The sequence below is a fragment of the Myripristis murdjan genome, chromosome 19 (assembly GCF_902150065.1).
Source record: "Myripristis murdjan chromosome 19, fMyrMur1.1, whole genome shotgun sequence".
In the NCBI taxonomy this organism is placed as follows: Eukaryota; Metazoa; Chordata; class Actinopteri; order Holocentriformes; family Holocentridae; genus Myripristis; species Myripristis murdjan.
The window spans coordinates 5615001-5634240 of NC_043998.1; the positions used below are offsets into that span (position 1 = coordinate 5615001).

General features: G+C 42.0%; 1 protein-coding gene across 1 annotated transcript in view; it reads right to left on the bottom strand.

Annotated features, from left to right (window-relative positions):
- The window catches only part of tbkbp1 (TBK1 binding protein 1), a 49453-nt gene extending 35035 nt beyond the window's left edge, over positions 1 to 14418 (bottom strand). Inside the window, exon 1 of the mRNA XM_030078566.1 lies at positions 14286 to 14418. The gene's annotated coding sequence lies outside the window, so the exon portion shown is untranslated. The remainder of the gene's footprint in view (positions 1 to 14285) is intronic.
- Positions 14419 to 19240: the final 4822 nt, after the last annotated feature.

The following is a 19240-nucleotide window of genomic DNA, read 5'->3' on the forward strand; positions in this document are numbered from 1 at the left end:
GGAGGCGAGTCACCCCTCCCACCCCACTCCCCCAGAGTGTGATTTTAATATGCTTGTTCAACGTCAGACCTTGTACAAGGGAGACGCATCCACTTTTCTCCTCTCCGTCTCTCTCCCCTCCGGCTGTCTCTCTCCCTGTATTACACTCTCACTCAATCATTCAGCCCCACTTCTCTCTCTCTCTCTTTCTCTCTTGCTCTCTCTCCCTCTTCCCCAACCCACCTCTCACTATGAATCTCACTCTCACTGTTTTGTCTCTGCACCTCCGCCTCATTATAGCTCCCCTCTTCCCCCCTCACCCTTTCCCTGTGCCTTCCTCCCTCCTCTTTTGTCCTCTCTCCTCTCTCCCCGGCAGTGTCAAACAGCCCAGCTCCTCCCCGGCGTCGCCCTGTGATCTCGCCAGGCTGGACGTTTGGCACCTTTGAGTGAGACAGTATGTCTGAGAATGGCGAGTGTGGGGCAGTGAGGCGGTGTGCCGTTCTGCCCTGTGCCCACCCTCCAAATGCTCCCATAATGCCCATCGCCACTCTGCTGCACCTGTTCCCTTACTCCTGTCTCAGTGAACAAGGCCAGAGCTGGACCATACAGCACACACTGAGAATCTATTAACATGCCAGTAGGGCATGTGTATGTGTGTCTTTGTGTGTGTGTGTGTGTGTGTGTGTGTGTGTGTGTCCTTGGGATTTAGAGTTTAGGTGGGTAGGCTATGTGGTGCTGCCTCACAGCTTGGGTCAAAGATAATAATAGCAATTGTTTTAACCTACTTAAACATACACTATGCAATTTCAGAAGCTATTAACACTCTGGAAACTAATGTGTGCTTTACAGAGACGTAATGATATAAACCAATACCAGTCATGTTACCGTTCTCAGATGTTTTCCCCTTCTCTCCAAAGTTTGCTGCCAAAATCCACACCTTATTCAAGCTACGTGCCTTCCTTCCCTATTTAAAACAACTTTAGAAGAAACTTTCTTCCCCTCCCATTCATGAAAATTTATAATGGCTGAATCCATGAAGCAACTGAGCGCAAAACACAAGGCACCGTCTCCTGTTACAATCAAATAAAGCAAAAAATGCTGAGAAAAAAAAAGAATCTTTAGGAGTGAGAACATCAGTCAAACTAGCAGGAACTCCAGGAGGGGGCCCAAAATACAAGGTTTTATGGGTATAAAGAGACATCTTACACGCAGCATTTACTCATGCTTGGAAAGCCTGGCATAAAAAATGAACTGTTGCTCATATTCAGTCAGTTCTCTACTTGGTATGAACCCAGAAGAGAACAGATAAGTCCATCGTGCTTTCTGGAGTAGGATTTATCCACGTGACTTCTGTTACAAGCCCCGGTTTAATTATAATTAATCACTGGGAAGTTTAAACCTAAACCAGCCAAATGCAAAAGTGCAACAAAAGCAAACTTTTCTTCTGCAAAGAAGACCAAATACAACAAACTATAGATGTAATGGTACCCACTTAGCACTGGAAAGTCTCATAAAGTCGGTTTCAGTAGCTATACTTCTTTTGTAACTGAGAGCTTTGTTGATGCCATTGAAAACAGCCTGATATGATAAACCCCAACCATCTGCTAAGACTTACTTGCAAATACTGTTTGCCTCACGCATCTTGCGACAGTGTTATTCTTCTATGCCTACATGGGTCAGCTTATATTGAATAAAATCCATGTTTTCAATGTGTCCTGTTACCATTTCTTTGCTGACTATTACCATTGATACACCAAATTAATGTTGTTTATTTTACCAATAACAGCTCATGTATCATCGTTGTCATTGCAAAATGAAGCCAGCCCTGGCAAACGTACGCACCAGAATGAATGAGTAAAATGTCTAAATCACATGTAAAAGACAAAATACACACTAAATTATGGCAATAATCATACCACATCATACCACTGAATTCACTTATTTTTTCATTTATAAAATCCAGTGACGGTATGTCTGATAGTAATGGAGCAAAAATGAGCAGAATTACAAACTTTTACAGATTTGCTGACTCTTGCAAAAAAGGTGGAAAATACAAATCTGACAATCTAAAGATACTAACACGTGGAGGCTTTCCAGCACAAAATTATTTATTTATCCCTCCTTCCCCTGCTGCTCTGTGTTTATGTATCTACACCACTGGCCAACAATGCTCATATTAAATGGTAATGTTTCATTACCTATAAGCTGAATGGCTGCTTTGCGCCCATTCTACACTGTTTAATTAAGCTGTTGCTGTATTTCATTTTCCAGGAGAGACAGGCCTTCAGTTTCGTACAGACTGTGTACTTTACATTGTACATAGAGCTCAGTGCTAGGCCCCGTGTCACTATTGCATATATCCAAAATATAAACACATGCATGCAAATGTACACACATACACATACACACAGCACAAAGCACTTAGCCAGCATGTCAGAACAGTGCGGAGCACAACCTCTAACAAATGCCATGCTGCGCTCTGCCATACCGTGCCGTGATTCATTCCTCCGCAGCAGTGTAGGCAGCCAGGCAGAATGCTGTGTATGAGTGTAAATGTGAGTGCCTGTGTGTGTGTGTGTGTGAGAGTGTGTGAGTAGGGGCGGCTGCCACTTTGGGGATTGATGGCAGGAGCAGGATAGAGACAATGAGCTGTGTTGCTGCATTTCTTTTCCCTCTCAGCTCTCTGTTTTCATGCTTTTCTGTTTTCCAGCTCTTCCTTTCTGTCGGCTTCACCTCTCTCCTGAATCATGGGCGCTACGGGGGACCTTCCATTTTTTCTAAGCCTTTTCTCTAACCTCCCCATTCCCGTCTCTGTTTCTCTCTGTGTCATTCATCCATCTTTGTATGCAGTAGCAAAGTCCATCACAGCCCCCCTGAGCAGAGAGAAAAAAACTCTCAGTGTTGACTTTGAATGAGAACTTTCCCAACAAAAGACATTAATCTCTTCATTATTAGTATAACCAATCCAATGCTTGGACTCCCTCCCTCTAAAATCTAAATCAAAGTCAGCTAAGCTGCAGCTCAGAAGCAAAGGACAGAGAGACAAATAGAGAGAGAGAGCAAGAAAGAGCGAGAAAGAGAGAGAGGCCTAGAGAGAAAGATAAGAACTGCTTGAGAAGTATTTTTCTTAATGCAATTAAAGCCCACCCTCCTTCACCCTCTTGCTTTACCACCTCAGTGAATCATGGCCACACACACATGCACACATATGTGCTTACACACAAAGGCAGAGAACCAGAGAGAAAGAAGGAGTTAGATGACTCACAACCATTATTGTGTTTCCCAGTGAAACAAAGCCCATAATTTGGTCTCAGCTGTTACAAAGCACAATAAGGAAAAGAGTGCAATGCTTACTCTCCCATGCACAGCAGACACGTCGGCAGGCTGGAGTGAAAGAGTGCTGCTGGGGGTAGACAGGATGCAGAGAGAGAGAGAGACAGAGAGACAGAGAACCACAGATGATTGTTAGAGCAAGTAGGAAAGACGGAGACAGAAATATATATATAAAAAAGAGAAGAGGGATAAACAAAAAAATGTGGAAAGCGATATCACTCGGAACACCCTCCCCCACTCCACCCCACCCCGACTCAGTGAGCTTCCGCCTCACGGTAAATTCATACATTAATGCCAGCCGGAGACCTTGACAGCTGGAGCAACTAGAATCATTCCACTGCCAATGGCCCTGACACGTACTTGGCTCTCACTCTTGTCTTGTTCCCCCGGCAAGACATCTAAAGGCTTGTGTGCTTCACAGAACATCACATCCTCTTTCAGTGTGTCTGTTCTGCTGTCACGCACTGACTAAAAGATGCAGACAGCAGGACAGAAAGACAGCCAGATGCATAAACATGCATGCGCGTACGTACGTATATACACAATTGAAAAAGGAAAAGCTATCAAAGTATCAAATATGTATAAAATGAAATATAATCGAACTGTAACATGTGGCATCAGTTCAATTTAACATAATTATCTTCAAGTGGAAATTTCTTTGGCATCAAAAATATACAAAAAAAATAAAAATATAACATTGGAAGAAGTACCAAAAGCACACAAATTCATCATGAAACATGACATAAACATAACATAATTAGTTTTAAAAAGAGGGTTTATCTCAGTTTTTTTTTTTTATCCTAAAGTAAATATATTTTCATGGAGATAAGATTCATAAAACAAATTATAATCCAAGCCTATGGAAGATGGAAATGCCCCAAACCACTGCATATTATACACAGACGGAGCTGCGAGAAAGCTGCACTCCCTTGGATGAAACACAATAATACAGTGAGATCCTAATGGCTTAAAACTGAGGCTTAATTCCTTGAATCTTCTGAGCTCCATAATGCAGAGAAACAAAGATACATGAGAGCCTGTTTATTAGAGAAAATATAACCAAGTGTTTAATTGGCTCTCAGTGCTAATATGACAATCTGTAACTGCTGATTAATTAATAGTGCATGCTGCGGCATGTTGGAGGAATCCAGAGACAAGATGATGTGTGTGGGAATAAAACGCACTGGCTTGGATCAGAAAGAATATCTGATAAACTTGAGCGATGCATGATGGGAGTGGAGGATGTACAGACAAGTCCATAATGTGTGTGTGACACCATCTACATATGCAACAGCCCGTGTGCCAGAGAAACAAATGTAGTCATGTGCTTCTGCATGGAATTTGCACTTGTTTGTGTATGTGAATGTCTGTGTGTGTGCGTGTGTGTGCGTGTGTGTATACATGTATACTTATTTGTTTGCTGAGGCGTTAGTCCATTACTTTAATGAAAGCCCTTCACTGTCCTTGGCAAAGGACACAAGTGCTCGGCCACTCAGGGCCACCCGCCTACTGTGCACTCTTTCACACAGGCACACACACATACACACACACTTTAACCCCTCAAGCTCTCTGCCCTTGGTTGCCCTGTGATGCTCAGCTCATCTGAGGCTGGAGGGCGGTCACCAATCAAAATGCAGTCGGGGGGGAGGAGGAAGGAGTTAAGGGCAAAGGAAATGTGGTGGAAGAAGGGCAGGGCATGATGGCTGAATGTCACATTGGCACAGTGATGAGACAGAAACTCATATCCATATGCACACAAAATGCACACATGAACTCTCTTTCTCTCTCACACACACACACACACACACACTCACACACACAAAAATAAACAGAGTCAGTGGTGTGCCAAAAAGTGATCACTGAGACACTGATGCATGTGGACACATATGAACAAACATACACACAAATACTGTACACTTGTTGGCATTTTGCCAAGACCAAAAGCAGACACACACACACATGCTAATGCACATACACGCATACACACGCATACAACAGTTTTTATAAGAGGCAAACATGCTCCAGCGGACACCACACACACATGCACACACATACAATACAATCCCGTTTGCTAACAGGAATGTGCAGCTGCCAACTGAGAGAGTGACGAAAGGAGAGAAAAAAAGGCGATATAAACGGTAACCAGAGGACCTCAGGGAGTTGGGGACACGCAACACTTATAGAGGATAAAAAAAGACAAACTACAGTACAATACAGCTGGCAGGACAAACTAATATAGAGCAGCAATTGAAGGGAAGAGAAATGAGGGAATGAGATGGAGGGAGAGATGAATGGAAGCAGGTTAGAGAGGTTTGCAGGTTGGGCTGTTCTCCCTGTTGAGAGGGACGGGTATATGGGCCATGCAAGACAGCCAATTATTAGACACAGACACAGAAACAAACACGGGTTTGTTAGGGCATCGAGCCCATATGTTCCAGTTCACTTCCCTCCACACAACTTGCACTGCCCGCATGCTTATCTTTAATTGAAGGAGCACCACTCACATCCATGCACTCTCACTTCAATAAAGAGGAAGGGTCTGCTCCTGTAAAGTAATCTCCTGCACATGCAACACCTCTGCATCTTTTATTGTGATGCTTGATAATAGCAGATGCAGACAAAGGTCCTGAGGAAGGTCTTTGCCTGAAACAGCAATCACAAGTAAAAGAAGGTGATGTATGTGTGCAGGAACCTTCTTTTTTTAATATAGGTCAGGGTGGGATTCCCTTTGCCATGAAGGATAACGAGGCGGTGTGTGCTATTGCGATTCCTCTCTATTCAGCTCTTCTCCTCCATTTCCAATCTGCACAGTTAGCAATATATTATAGTATCTACAATACTGCTACAGTGCAAGTCATAGGTCTGAGATCTGAAACAATGGAAGGAAAGCATTGCTTGTGGAGGAGTGTTATGCAAGATATTATATCCCTGTGCAGGCAAATGACAAAGAGAATGTGGAGACATATTCTCTTGACTCATCGATATTATCATATAGATTTCACACCAGGAAGCATGCATTCATTGTCTTGCTCCTTTATTGGCTTTCAGCACCATGGACAGCAGCCCACACAAACAGACACAACACTAAAGTCCTTTTTGACCTCTCTGCTTCCTCGGGAAACACAAGTGTGGTTGTTAAGAATTATTGCCACCTGCTGATATGTCATAAGGTAGATAAGACAAAAAATGTCTGTAAACTCTAACTTGCCACTGTCACCTGTCCTCCACAAGCAGAACTCTAGTCACTAAGAAAATGAAAATGAATAATCTGGTACTGGCCCTCAAGCCCATTGTGGTTTCACCGGTAAAACAGACCACCCAGGACTAAGTGCTTTAAATACAGAGCAGTTTGATCCTCTCTTACAAAGTCACAGGCTGATGCCTACATAAAGGCCACCCCCTCCTGCTCTGCAAAGCAAAATGATGCAAGAAATAGGGCTCAAACAGACAATGAGTGCTCCCTCTCAATTGTGGCTCCTGCTGCTCAGCAGCTTGCATGTGTCTCTCTCTGATGCTCGCTCTGTTTCAGATAGGTCGTCACAGGAAATCTATGGACTCTGACCTAGTCCACATGGATTATCTCGCAGATGAAATTCTTCAGTGCATCAATTTGATGTCAGTTTGTTAGCTGGGTCTAATTCCAGAACAAGGCAGGATTCTTTGTTCTGGGAGATGCAACGGTGCTGTCAAACTGTCTGACTGTGCTCTCTCTTCATATATTTATTTCATTTAAGAGCAGAAGAAGGAATAATACTACCGTGGCGGCAGAATTAAAAAGGAAAACAATTTCAAAAACATCAACAGCAAGATGTTTTCTTACAAAACACTGTCGGGGCATTCTGGGAGTATTTTTAGTTGCCCCCTGGGGGAATTTAGGCAGTCCAGCAGTGAGTGACAAGCAAGTGGGTAACCTGGTTTTTCCAAGACACAAAAAGAAGCACTTGAATCCCCAGTGTGGATAAAGACTCCAGGCCTTAAACTGACTCTTTCCCTCTTTCTCACACCAGCATATCTCTAGTGTCTCTCACTCTCCTTCTCTTACACTAGACACTTTCTAGTGTCTCTGTCTGTTTTCCTCTCTCTCTCTCTCTCTCTACTGTAAGTCTCTCTCTGGGCGTTTTAGACCCCCCCACCTCTCTCTCTCTCTCTCTCTCTCTCACACACACACACACACACACACACACACACACACACACTGCTCCGCTCTCTTTTCCTATTGCCTCGTGCAGATTACAGTACATTATGCCTCCGCGGTCGGCACAGTGCCTTGAGTGGGTAGAGAGAGTGAGCCGTCACATTACAGTGCAGTTACATCACATTCCCACAGTCTCCCAAGCAACCAGGTGTCCTATGACAACAAAAGCAACACAATGTGACCCTGATCTGTGATTCCCTAGGTTGTCACACAATGTCCAAGCTACAAAAGCAACGAAAAAAAAAAAAACGCATGTTGTGTCATCAAAAACCCACCAAATTAAGCTAAAGTGCGGTGCGGCCAGCAGGGTTGCTTTTGGACAATATAAGCAGCTCAGACAGGGCAGTGGGCGGTGTGAGTTTGTTGTTCCTGAGAGCAGCAAAAATAAGAGTTTGGAAAGAGGTGAAGCCCTCTCCTCTGAAGGAATAAGACAAAGTGACTCATCTGAAGCCAAAACTCCGGTGTAGAAGAGAGGCTACTGCATGCTGTCCACTGCTGCAGGTGGGCCGCCTGTGGCTTTTTCAGAGCTTGTGGAATTTCGGCGATCAGAGGTCACTGCTATAGCCTACAGATATTATGCCACTGTTATGTAAAAGAGTTGAGAAAAGACAAGTGGAGAGCGATAAGTAGCAGAGATAATGAAGCCAAATGGTGTGACTCGGGGTGTAAACTAAGAGAAGAGCGAGAATGATAACGGAAAATGTTGCTTCTCAAACGTCCGTATCCTTATTTCAGATTGACACCCATGAAAATTGCAGCAATTTTTAATCAGGTTTCCTGGGGTCATGGAACTTTCTTAATCCCAAGGGTTCACATAAACTTTTACTTCAGCCAGAAATTGAAATCCCGCAAAATTGGAGCTGTGAGTTCCAAACTGAACAGCATAGACATGACCGGTCTAGGAAGAGAGAGCAAAAGCAAGAAATAATAGAAATGGAGGGAAGGGAGAAGGGAGAGTGGGACTCAACAAGCTGTGTGTTTATGTGAGTGTGACTGTGTGTGTGTGTGTGTGTGTGTGTGTGTGTGTGTGTGTGTGTGTGTAAGCCTCCAGGGTTTTGGACCTCGTTATCTCCTGAAGGTAATGGAAGCAGATCCCTCGGGGCTTTGTTCCATGAAATTATCAAAGCCTTGAATTGACACAGACATGTCCTCTAGGTGTAACCGATCGCCCAGCATTTTGCACCGTGCCATAAACCTGATTATTGAAATCTGGCTCGTGCTGGCTGGACGACCCTTAAAGCTCCTGAGGGCTGACTGTCTCTCTCACTGGCTGGACATTTGCTGTTTGCTTTTCCCAGATTAAATATGAAAAGAGGCTGACACGCTGTGTACTCTGGAGCCAAATACTCTTATCAGTCACACTTCAAAAGGAGCACCTAATTTCCATTTACTGCCGGTGCGCCTGAGGACATATTATGGTTAATTGGATTTTGGTACTTGTTTTATAGAGAATGATTGACGTTTCGCCAATAGCCATCTTATAAAACAGGCATAGTCTGGTTAGCATCGTCTGGAAGTGCTGGTTAGCTCTTAGCTTGGCCCCGAGTAGTGACTGTTTGCAATATTCTCATTTTGTTGACGTGAGAGAGACAGAGAGAGAGAGCGCCTCTGACTTGACACAGAAAAAAGGCTGCATTTGATGTTTAGCACTTGTTACGAAACAAAATATCTGACAATCTAGCACTGCATTTTTTTTTTTTTTTTTTTTTTTTTTTTGACTTACGCAAGAGACTGAAAACTCTCCAGACCTGGAACAGATCAAACAAACTGCTCAGCTGCAGCTGCTTGGTCAACATATGTTGGATTCAATGCTATCAAAACAGCCTAAGCCCCAAATACAAAAATCTGATGCACAAAACATTTGACAGAGGGGGGGAAACAGCAACATCATTCCTGCTTTTTATCTCTGTCGCTCTCCCTCACAACTTCCTTCACCCGTTGTGACCCTTAAAAGCTGGCTATGAATATTCCATCAGACAGCAGGAGCTCTGCTCTCCCCGTTCATTTTCTAACTCTGTCAGTCGAGCCGTGGTGTAAATAAATATTCACATTTATGTATATGGACTTAATGGTCTTGTGAGAGTCTTAGATAACCATAGATATCAAACCCAGACAGCAGGAAACACAGAAAATGAGAGAGAAACAGAGACAGAGACATCGAAGGAAAATGGAATAAGTTTTGTGTACGTCAGGTAGCTGTGAGTTATATTAGCACTGTTTCTAGGCAGGACTCTTCCTTAATGTGCGTGGGTATTTGATCTAATGTATGCTGCCCACCAGTGATGAGACGGCAGAGAGAGATCAATGACCTCAATATTCTCATGTCTAAACCAGGCTCTCAGGTACTCAGTGTAAACCACAACATCATCCAGCTGTAGACTGAACAAAAGTGTTAATGAATGCAGCCTCAGGGCTCATCATTTATTCTCCCTGCAATGCTACACTCAAAATTATATCACAGTAAATCCACATTGTTTGAAAATGTCATTACTTTGATCTGTTTCCTTTGGATTGTACTGAGAGTAGCGCTCCTCCCAAATGGACAGGTATGAAGCTCTACAAACAACTAATTGACAAAATCTTAATCAATCAACATGATGGGAAAAAATGCAAAATTATAATTCACTTCAAACTATTCCTTTTTTCTGGCAATGGTATTATTCAAATAAATGTCACTGAAATGTTTTGACTGTACAGGGACTCTAATACTGATTCATGTGCATGCTCTTATAATACAGAACTACAGGCAGCGAACAATAGGGTAGCTTTCCCTCTGAATGGCTTGGAAAAATATTGTACCACCAACCTGCACTGTGCATGCTGATGATTTTAGCAAAAATTTGGCCTTTGATCTGTTTAGGGAACCCATGACAAATCTTATTATTACCAATGACTTTTTCTTTTCACTGTTAGATTTTACTAACAAGTGATTTTCTTTAAATACTTTTGCAGTATATAAGAAAGTGCTGCTGGCACCTCAGCTGCCTGATGTCCCATATAATCACCATGATATATTCAGTATGACCAGTTTTCTAATTAGATAATTAATTTAGCAAATCAGTGCATTAATTAACAAATATTTCTTTGTCAACATAGTTATCTTCACCTAAAACATGATTGCTATCGATATCAAATTTGTGCCCTAACATCATAAGGAGTTAAAGGAGATTGAATAAAATGGCTTTGTCCTTATTACTATGCAAATTAATGCAGCAAGGTGCTCCAAAATATAATGAGATCATCATTATACCCTATGGGGGGAACCAGTAGTGAAAGTATGAACTTTCTGTCATGCATTGTTCTTGACATCCTGGGTTCACAAGAATGCATCTACACAGACAGACAGATGCAACCAAAATGTCTGAACACCACAACAACCCATCGTGGGAAGACATAAAAAATGGCTTAGATGATAATAGCATTGGAGGCGTTCAGACATCCTGCATGTTCAAAATATTTCCATCATGTTTAAATAGCTGAAATGCTTGTATTTGCCTCTTTCTCTTTCATGAGAGGGAGAGAGACAGGGAAGGTAGCACAAACAGAGCTTTGTATATGTAAATGTATTCAATCTCAATGACATGTTTGGATGGCAGGAGAAAACTGATAATGGCCTCTTCTATGTTAAGTATCTATTTCCATATACACATATTATGTAGAATTCAACCCCGCAATGTTGTGCAGGAAAGTACTTCATGCAGTTGCAAGTTTCAAAGTTTGCCTGTAAAACAAAACTAAAATAGACTTCAAAATCTGTTGTTTTTCTTGACTGTGCAATAGCGAGACAACAATTTGAAAAAAAAAAATGTAGAGTTAAAAATCATTTCTAGTTGGATCAAGGCCATTTGAATGAGAACTGAAAATGTCTCACTTTTTGAATCACCTTAATTCACCTTAATGTCAGCTTTATAACTCCATGCATTAAGTTTTCTATGTTGCACTTGAATTTCCTTTAATCTGTTAACAAGAATCTGATGGCACTGACTGCAAGTTTACATACTGACTCACAAAACTGGTGTGTTTTATTTTTAGTACATACAATGTACTGCTTTTCAGTGTTCTTAAAAAAGTACATGGCTTTGAGTAAGACTGTTATTTCAATAAGTGCATCTACAACTCACCTGGTGATTCTCAAACAAAAGCCACAAGTCAAGCTTACACCAGCTGATTCAATCATGCTTTGTGTTTGCTTCAGAAGAGAAAAACATTTCCTCTGTTCAGCAACTCAAAGGTACCAAAGTGTTCTCACTCTATACACTGTTTGCGTCAGTAACCCCCTCCCGCAAACACACACACACACACACAAACCAAATTATCCCCAACAGCCTCTTACTGCACATTGCAGGAGTTCCTCAGACTAAAGCAGTCCTCTTGAAGGTCAGCTGGCACAATGCAGCTCAAAAAACACTCCCAATTAGCTTCACAGGATGAATCAACCACTTTATGGGTGTGCTTCTGATAATGAATCATCCTCAAAGAAAAGGACCTGGACTGGCTCTCTGACTGTTGAACCAGCCTCTTACACCTGTGTTACCTGCTCTGGTAAAGCGTCCTGATGAATATGGATCAAACCAAATAACATCCATTTAAAGCCAGTAAGAGTCACTGGTAATGTTTGGTGGCACTGAGTCAAGATGCTGTCATGCTTTTTGAGATTAAAGTCAAAGGTTATGTTAGTAATTCTATTATTTTCCCCAAACAGGAATGCAGAGTTAACATAAAGACTCAGCTAAGAGCCTACTTCCTCTGGAGAGTGAAATCACTGGCATTCTCCAACCTCACTTCATTGTGCATGCTGAACAGCACCAACAACACTCATTAACACATAACACAGTGCTTTCTACAAGCACTTCAAGCATGCGTAGCTTGCTACGATGCAATTTGGAAGTGTTAAATCATGGAAAAACAACATTGCTAATGACGGCTGAAAAACAAGCCCAGACCCATGAGGGACTAGTCCATAGGTATATGATGGGTGATTAGCAGGTAGGCTAATGCCATGATTCACTCGCTTAAATTAGGCTCCCTCAGACAGGACCCGGCAGGCACCGACAAAAAGGGTGGGCTGAGCACTTCACTGAAGTGGATGGTAATCAACGCAGGTCTGAAGACTAGTGATAAGAGCAGGGAATGGAAATTAAATAAAAATGGATAGACAAACAGAGACATATGTTTGGATGATGCAGCCTGCTGACCCAAAGGGTCTTATTAATCTAGTCCTTAACTATAATGTGAACATCCATTGTACAGACACTGTCGGTGGTTTGCAGACTTTGGCATGGAGAGAATAATCACACTTGCCTAAAAGGCTAAAATGCTGACTGCTGACTCGGATGAGAAACATATCACTTTGGATCTATCAGGGGAAGCTATTTTCTAATGCCAGACATAATTTGTATTATTTTAAGAACAGTTTTTGAACAATACATTGTGTCACAGCTATAAACTGCTTGCTGTCCCGGTTAACAAGGTTAAAAACTGGCAGCCCTCAACCTCTCCCCTTGGTCTCTGTGAGAGCTGTAAGACCTCAAACCCTCAGTTAACCTCCACTTACAGTCACTCAGGATAAACTCAAGGGTTTCAGTACACAATGTTCAGTTTCAGCTGCTTTTCAGCACCACGTCGCTGTCCACTTTCTAATCCACTACAGTTCCTCTTTTTGAGAGCAATACCTGTTCCCCTGAAAGCATCACTTCCTACATAAACACCACTGGTTATCAAGGCACTCCATAGACTATCTCAGCGACTTTCTGCTAACATGTCGGAAGGATGACAGCGACAATGCTGCATGCAAAACACAAGCATTTCAACTATAATGGCAAACGACGTCTTGTATTCTCGTCTTGCATTTCACATGATCTACATTTAAGCTGCTGTTTTGTGCTGTGTTGTCTTGTGTTGTGCTGGACTATTTTCCAAACCACGAATAGCCTACAAAATGTTCCAAAAGCTCCATGAGCATCCCCTCCCCGCACTCTCTCCTTGTTTTCATAAGAGCGGAGAACAGAAATAGTCGATCACTGTTTCTATTTTCTGTTCTGCACAAACTGTACCGATAACTGATCACCACCTAACCAAAGATTACTATACGCCCGTGCAATCCTGATAATATTCCAACAGGGACTGATAGTGTGCTCGATAGTGAGTTTAAAGTGACCTCTTACTTTTTGCGAGTGCCATGGTATTCCTATAGCACGCATATAAGATCCCTGTGGCATATTATCGACAGTTCACAGTTTAGCTGTTTTAAAATGTTACAGGATTCGAGTTGTTTTTCCTAAAGGCTGTTTCGGGTAACTGACTTGTATCTATTGCCTCTCCAGCATGACCAGTGGTGAGGCAGGCCTGCGCCACCTCGTTGGCACTACATAATTGCCTAATAGGTTAAAAACGATGGCTTTTTCACCCAGCAGTGAGCAGAAGTTGAAGGTTTCCTGTGGCCACGGTGCGATGCGATGCTGATGTTGCCAAAGCGCCGAGCACACGCGTCTCCTTTAAGGAGATGTATGCATCAGCTGTGTCCACTGCAAATAAATTGCGCGTACAACGAATAAACACAACAGATGATCAATAACATATTGTCGTCGTGTGACTCGCGTGGCCCGTCTTTCTCTTGCAACGTGGCTATAATTTCTGGTGTGATAAGACTAAACACGGCAATGACGAGCTATAGCCTCCTGCCTGGTCCAGTTTGCTGTGTATCTTCAACACGCTTTGTAGGTTCATCGTACCCTGGATTACATCCATCGCATTGATTAATAAATAGAGGATAACTCACGCGCTCCCGCTGATCGATCCATAGATGCCATTGCTCGGGAGGGAGTGAGGGAGGGGGGGCAGAGCACCCCAAAAGCGCTCTCTTTTACGAGCTGTCCAATGCCCGGTACCAGTGGCTGCTGCTTCCCTTCCTCCTCCTCTGTTCCTTGCAGGGACCAGCACGCCTCCAGCAGCCGCTACTGTGTAGGACTGTGGATCACATCACACACTGTGGAGCTCCACTGGTGTGGGATGATGATGTCGCGGGAATAGGAGCGTCACTCTCCTTAACGTGAACATGTAGGCTACGTCTGCCTGCCTGAGTCACCCTACAACACAGTTTAGGAGAATGGGCTACAGTGCAAATTACCACAGCAAGAAACTGAAAGTCTGCATTATTTGGGAATGTTATAGTGATAGCATTGGAGACAAAACAAAATACCACAAAGTAAAACGAGGTCACTATACCAGTCCCAGCACAGACAGGCTGTAAGTCCGTATAGGAGTGTTATATGAATATTATAGTGATTGTTTTTTTTTCCTCAGAGGCAGCGCGCACATATCACATATCACTCCCAGGGCGCCCTCTAAACACTTCAACTACATAACATACGTGTGGGTGTTTCTTATATAACATCCTACATAAACACACATGTGTCATGATGCAAACGCAAACAGAAATTTCGTTCATTTTCTTCGGCCGGAGGAGTGAAGGGAGGTTGTGTGTGTAGCTATATGTGGCTCTGTTTTTGACTACTTTCATCGACATACACCAGACTTAAGATCAGTGTTTGGGGATGGCTTGTTCAATAGGGGACAAAAGCCATGCTGCCATTTGAAAAAGGCTTTTTTGGGGGGGTCAGTGGTTAAGGTTAAGGTTAGGGGTCAGGGTAAGCCTCCAGGAAATTAATGCAAGTCTATGTAATGTTTCCCAAAATGACCTATAAGTAAACGTGTGTGTGCGTGTGTGTGTGTGTGTGTGTGTGTGTGTGTGTGTGTGTGTGTGTGTGTGTGTGTGTCATTATCCCAGCGGAAGAGAAAGCGAATTGTTTTTGTAAACATTGCCCCAGTCCAAAATATGTTTCTACATTTAATTAGGTAATTCTGCCCGTAATTAAAAAGTCATACTTCTCTTACAAGACTGTAACGTCATAAACGTAGATTTCTCAGAGCATAACATACACTATTCATTAAAAGTACACAAAACAGTGTTATTCATTTCAGATTTCAACCCACATTTAAAAAAATACATGGTCAAACTAATCACTGAAAGCCAATGAAAAAATAATATAAAAAAATAAATCAAACACGTCACATTACATACAATGGATACAAGCATGACACTTTGCAGTGAGCACACACACACACACACACACACACACACACACACACACACACATATTTTAATCACATTGTTGACATTCACCAAAGAAACGTGGCTACACCTGAGGAGCTCAGCTCAGCTGACGATCAGAAACAAGACCGTTCAGCCTGATCACTTTTTACTCAGCAGTGGCAACTTTGAAAAGAAAAAAAATCCTTTGGCTAGTTGAAATTTTTTTTATTGTTGCCAGAAACTGCTAACAGTGCTGCTGAGGATTAGACTGTCTCAGCTGCCTACCGCTCTATGAATACAAGCTCTATCTCTGTGATTATGGGTAGGATACTGCTGTCACTGGCGCTGGCATGTTTCCAGTTGACATCTGCAGAACAAAAGACAAACAAATGTATATCTATGTTACATACATACTTATAAATGTCACACAAGTTTCAATTTTTGTTCCTCCACTCGCAGATATTTGTCTTATTTCCTGTTGGTTTGCTTTACACTATCATATGAGGGGAAAAACAGGTTACCAGGACAGGATTAGCCTACCCTACAAAATCCAGCAGCCTCTTGACATCAGAAAAACTAATTTCTGCTTTCTGCATGAGGTCAGATTTTTCTGCTTTCTTTCTTTCTTTCTTTCTTTCTTTCTTTCTTTCTTTCTTTCTTTCTTTCTTTCTTTCTTTCTTTCTTTCTTTCACAAAATTGAAATGGAACTGATCATAAACTTCATCTAACATCATCTAACTCAGAGCAAGAGACTAGGGGGCAGTGGACTGATAACATGAACAAAGCTACAATTAAAAAAAAAAATAGTTGTACAGGCTACATTATATGTAATTTTTTTTCAAGAAAAGTTCTGTTCATTTTAAGCCTATTCTTGAATTTGATCCCCTTTAATTTTTACCTTGCCATGCACTTTTTTTTTTTTTTTTTTTTTTTTTTTTTTTTTTTTTACTTGTTTGGCCATTCTTCTCAAAAACTGTTCAAAGTTATATCATAATTAAAAAGAGAGAGAGAGAGCAGTAGAGAGAGAATACAAGCTGATTATAGAGATTATGATTAAAACCCTTATCCAGATGCTTGATTAGTGGAACTTCTCCAATATGTATTCATATCACACTGTCTGCCATTATCCGTTGTTTCATGAATAGGAACAAAATTTGGTGTGAATGTTTAAATGATTAGTCTGGCCAGACAACTTCATATAATAGGGTCTGATTGATTATGAAGTGTTTTTGTCCTTTTAGCGCAGCAAGAGAGCTACAGTATCTGCAATAGCAGGGTTGGCTTCACTTCATTCAATTCAGGTAGTGGATTTTCTTCAGACACTGGAAAACCTTTGGCATGAACAATATGCAACCTATCAAAAATATTTACAGTGAATCAATGGGTGTAATTGCAGTCTCTATTTACAACTGACTGAGCTGAAAGCCAGATGACCCCCCAACCCTGTCGCATAGGCCACCAACAGCTCCCCCTGGCCTGCAGGGAGAGGAATTTTCCACTGGAGTTGTTGTCCAGTCCTGGCCTGGTGGTCATACCCCTGCATTCACGCCTGACAGTGCCCGGCTGTTTGTTGACAGTGGGGAATGAGAGCTGGCTACAGGCTGGAATGTAGACTGGTGGAGAACGGAAAAGTACTGGGAGCACCCAACCTCTCTCCACCCCTCATGCCCCCCAACACTCAGTCAAGAGCAATCTCCATTAGATGTGTCTCCAGGGCCAGTTTCAGCTCAGACTGTAGTTGTGGGATAAAGCAGTACAGAGCCTGTAGCCTTTGTAGGCTTTGACTGACCTCTCAGAATAAGAAACTGATATTTTCATTTAAATAAATATCTGTTCTGCCACCTTCTATCACAGATCACATGAAAGCTTTAACATTTGCGGTTCTAGATACACAGCGTCTGGTAGGTCTTTTCCCTGAAACATCTCCTGGTGCACAGTAAGTGATGTTTCTGGCAAAAGCAGTAACACCATTTCTTTGGTATCAACTACTGTGAATGACTATTTAAAAGTGCTTGGCTAACATGCAGTCATTGCAAACCCTATTTTTGGCATGCTTGCTTCTTGTTGATACACTGTTAGTCCCCAAGAGGAATTGTTTGGGAAAATCATTTTTACTAATGCAAAGTAGTTGCAGAATGGTGGGATTTCTGCAAGGATTATACCACAGTTGTCTCGAGCTAATGAGAAATTCACCTATGAGATCATGGTGAATAAGATCATTTTTAGATTATTGTAGCCATTGCTTAGTAGATCAGCTATTTTTACTTTAACATACCATGCACTGGTTTGATGGTGGAGGATGGCTTTCCCCTGGCCTTGTCAGCAACTGTGAAATGAATTTCCCCCAGCAACCACTCTATGCATCTTTGAGGGAAACTTAAAAAAATAAAAAATAAAAGATTTTCTTTGCTGCGGCCCAGGCCCTTTGATAAACATGAACAGAGCACCATATATAAATAAGGCCCAAGTATACTTCATAAGAAGTGAAGTGGACAGTTAAAAGTCTAGGCCTGAACAAGACCTTCCACACCCAGACACTCAGTTTACCACTAGGAGTTACTTTGGTTGAATGATACAGTAGCCTACATCCTTGGCTTCTTCTGTACTCTTGAAAACTTTATCTTTATCCACACAACTTTGTGTCTAATAAGGAACAACTCAGTGTGTTGGAACTAAAACATTTTAAATATGTTCTATGGAAAGGCAAAGTCCTCTTTAGGACTGGGGAGAATAGGCAACACTTAAAATCAACTGATTTTGACAAAAAGATGATTAGTGCCTTTTTTGTTACTGGGATAATCAAATGTGCAGCTCCCATAGGTGTTTTGTTAAATTAAGCTCACAATACTTTAAGAGAGCCCAGCAGTAAATTCCATTGGAGCACATTATGTTGCTGAATAGCACAACTGGATAACTTAAATTTGAAAGCAATGTGACTCATACTCTTGTTTCAATAATGTCTTTCAGGGATCAGTTTATTGTTATCCTCCGTGAAGTGTTAAACAGCTGCCAAAATGAATGCTGTAATTTTCCTTGGTGCAGATTTATGACAGCGAGTATTTTTGCTTTTCAGATAAACATCTTATTTTAATCTTACTTTCACAGTTTTTGATCCCCATGCAGCAGCCCAGCTTGTTTTCCCCTATTACTTGTTACATCCCTGATTGCTTTGTCACTTCAAAGTGTTTACACCAGAGTTGATGGAGAGGCAGGAACAAGCTTTGCCTTACTGACACAGCCACTGGTTATGCAATGGGAGATTTGACCAGCACACAGTGTTCCCTGACAAAGGCATTTCTATTCAGCACCATGGGTCACCAGCTACGAGGGGATCATGCATGAAGGGAGAACTTCTGTCCATTAGGAGAGGAGGCAAATAAACAAGCATCAGAGGGTGCCACTGCTATTGCCCAGGGGAAATTTGGGGTGAAGAAGGAGCAGGATGGAGTCTGATGGCATTCCCTTGAGCTTGAAAGCAATTTTGAACCACATTACCCTCTTTACCTATAAATTTGTGAGGAAAAAAGAGAAAGCCCATAATTTTCCCAACTGTCCTCCTTTCCTTTCTTACCAGAAGGAGCTCCTTTACCTGACTGCCTAGAATGGCTTTCTGTGTATGCTGTTCTAGGTTATTAACAATA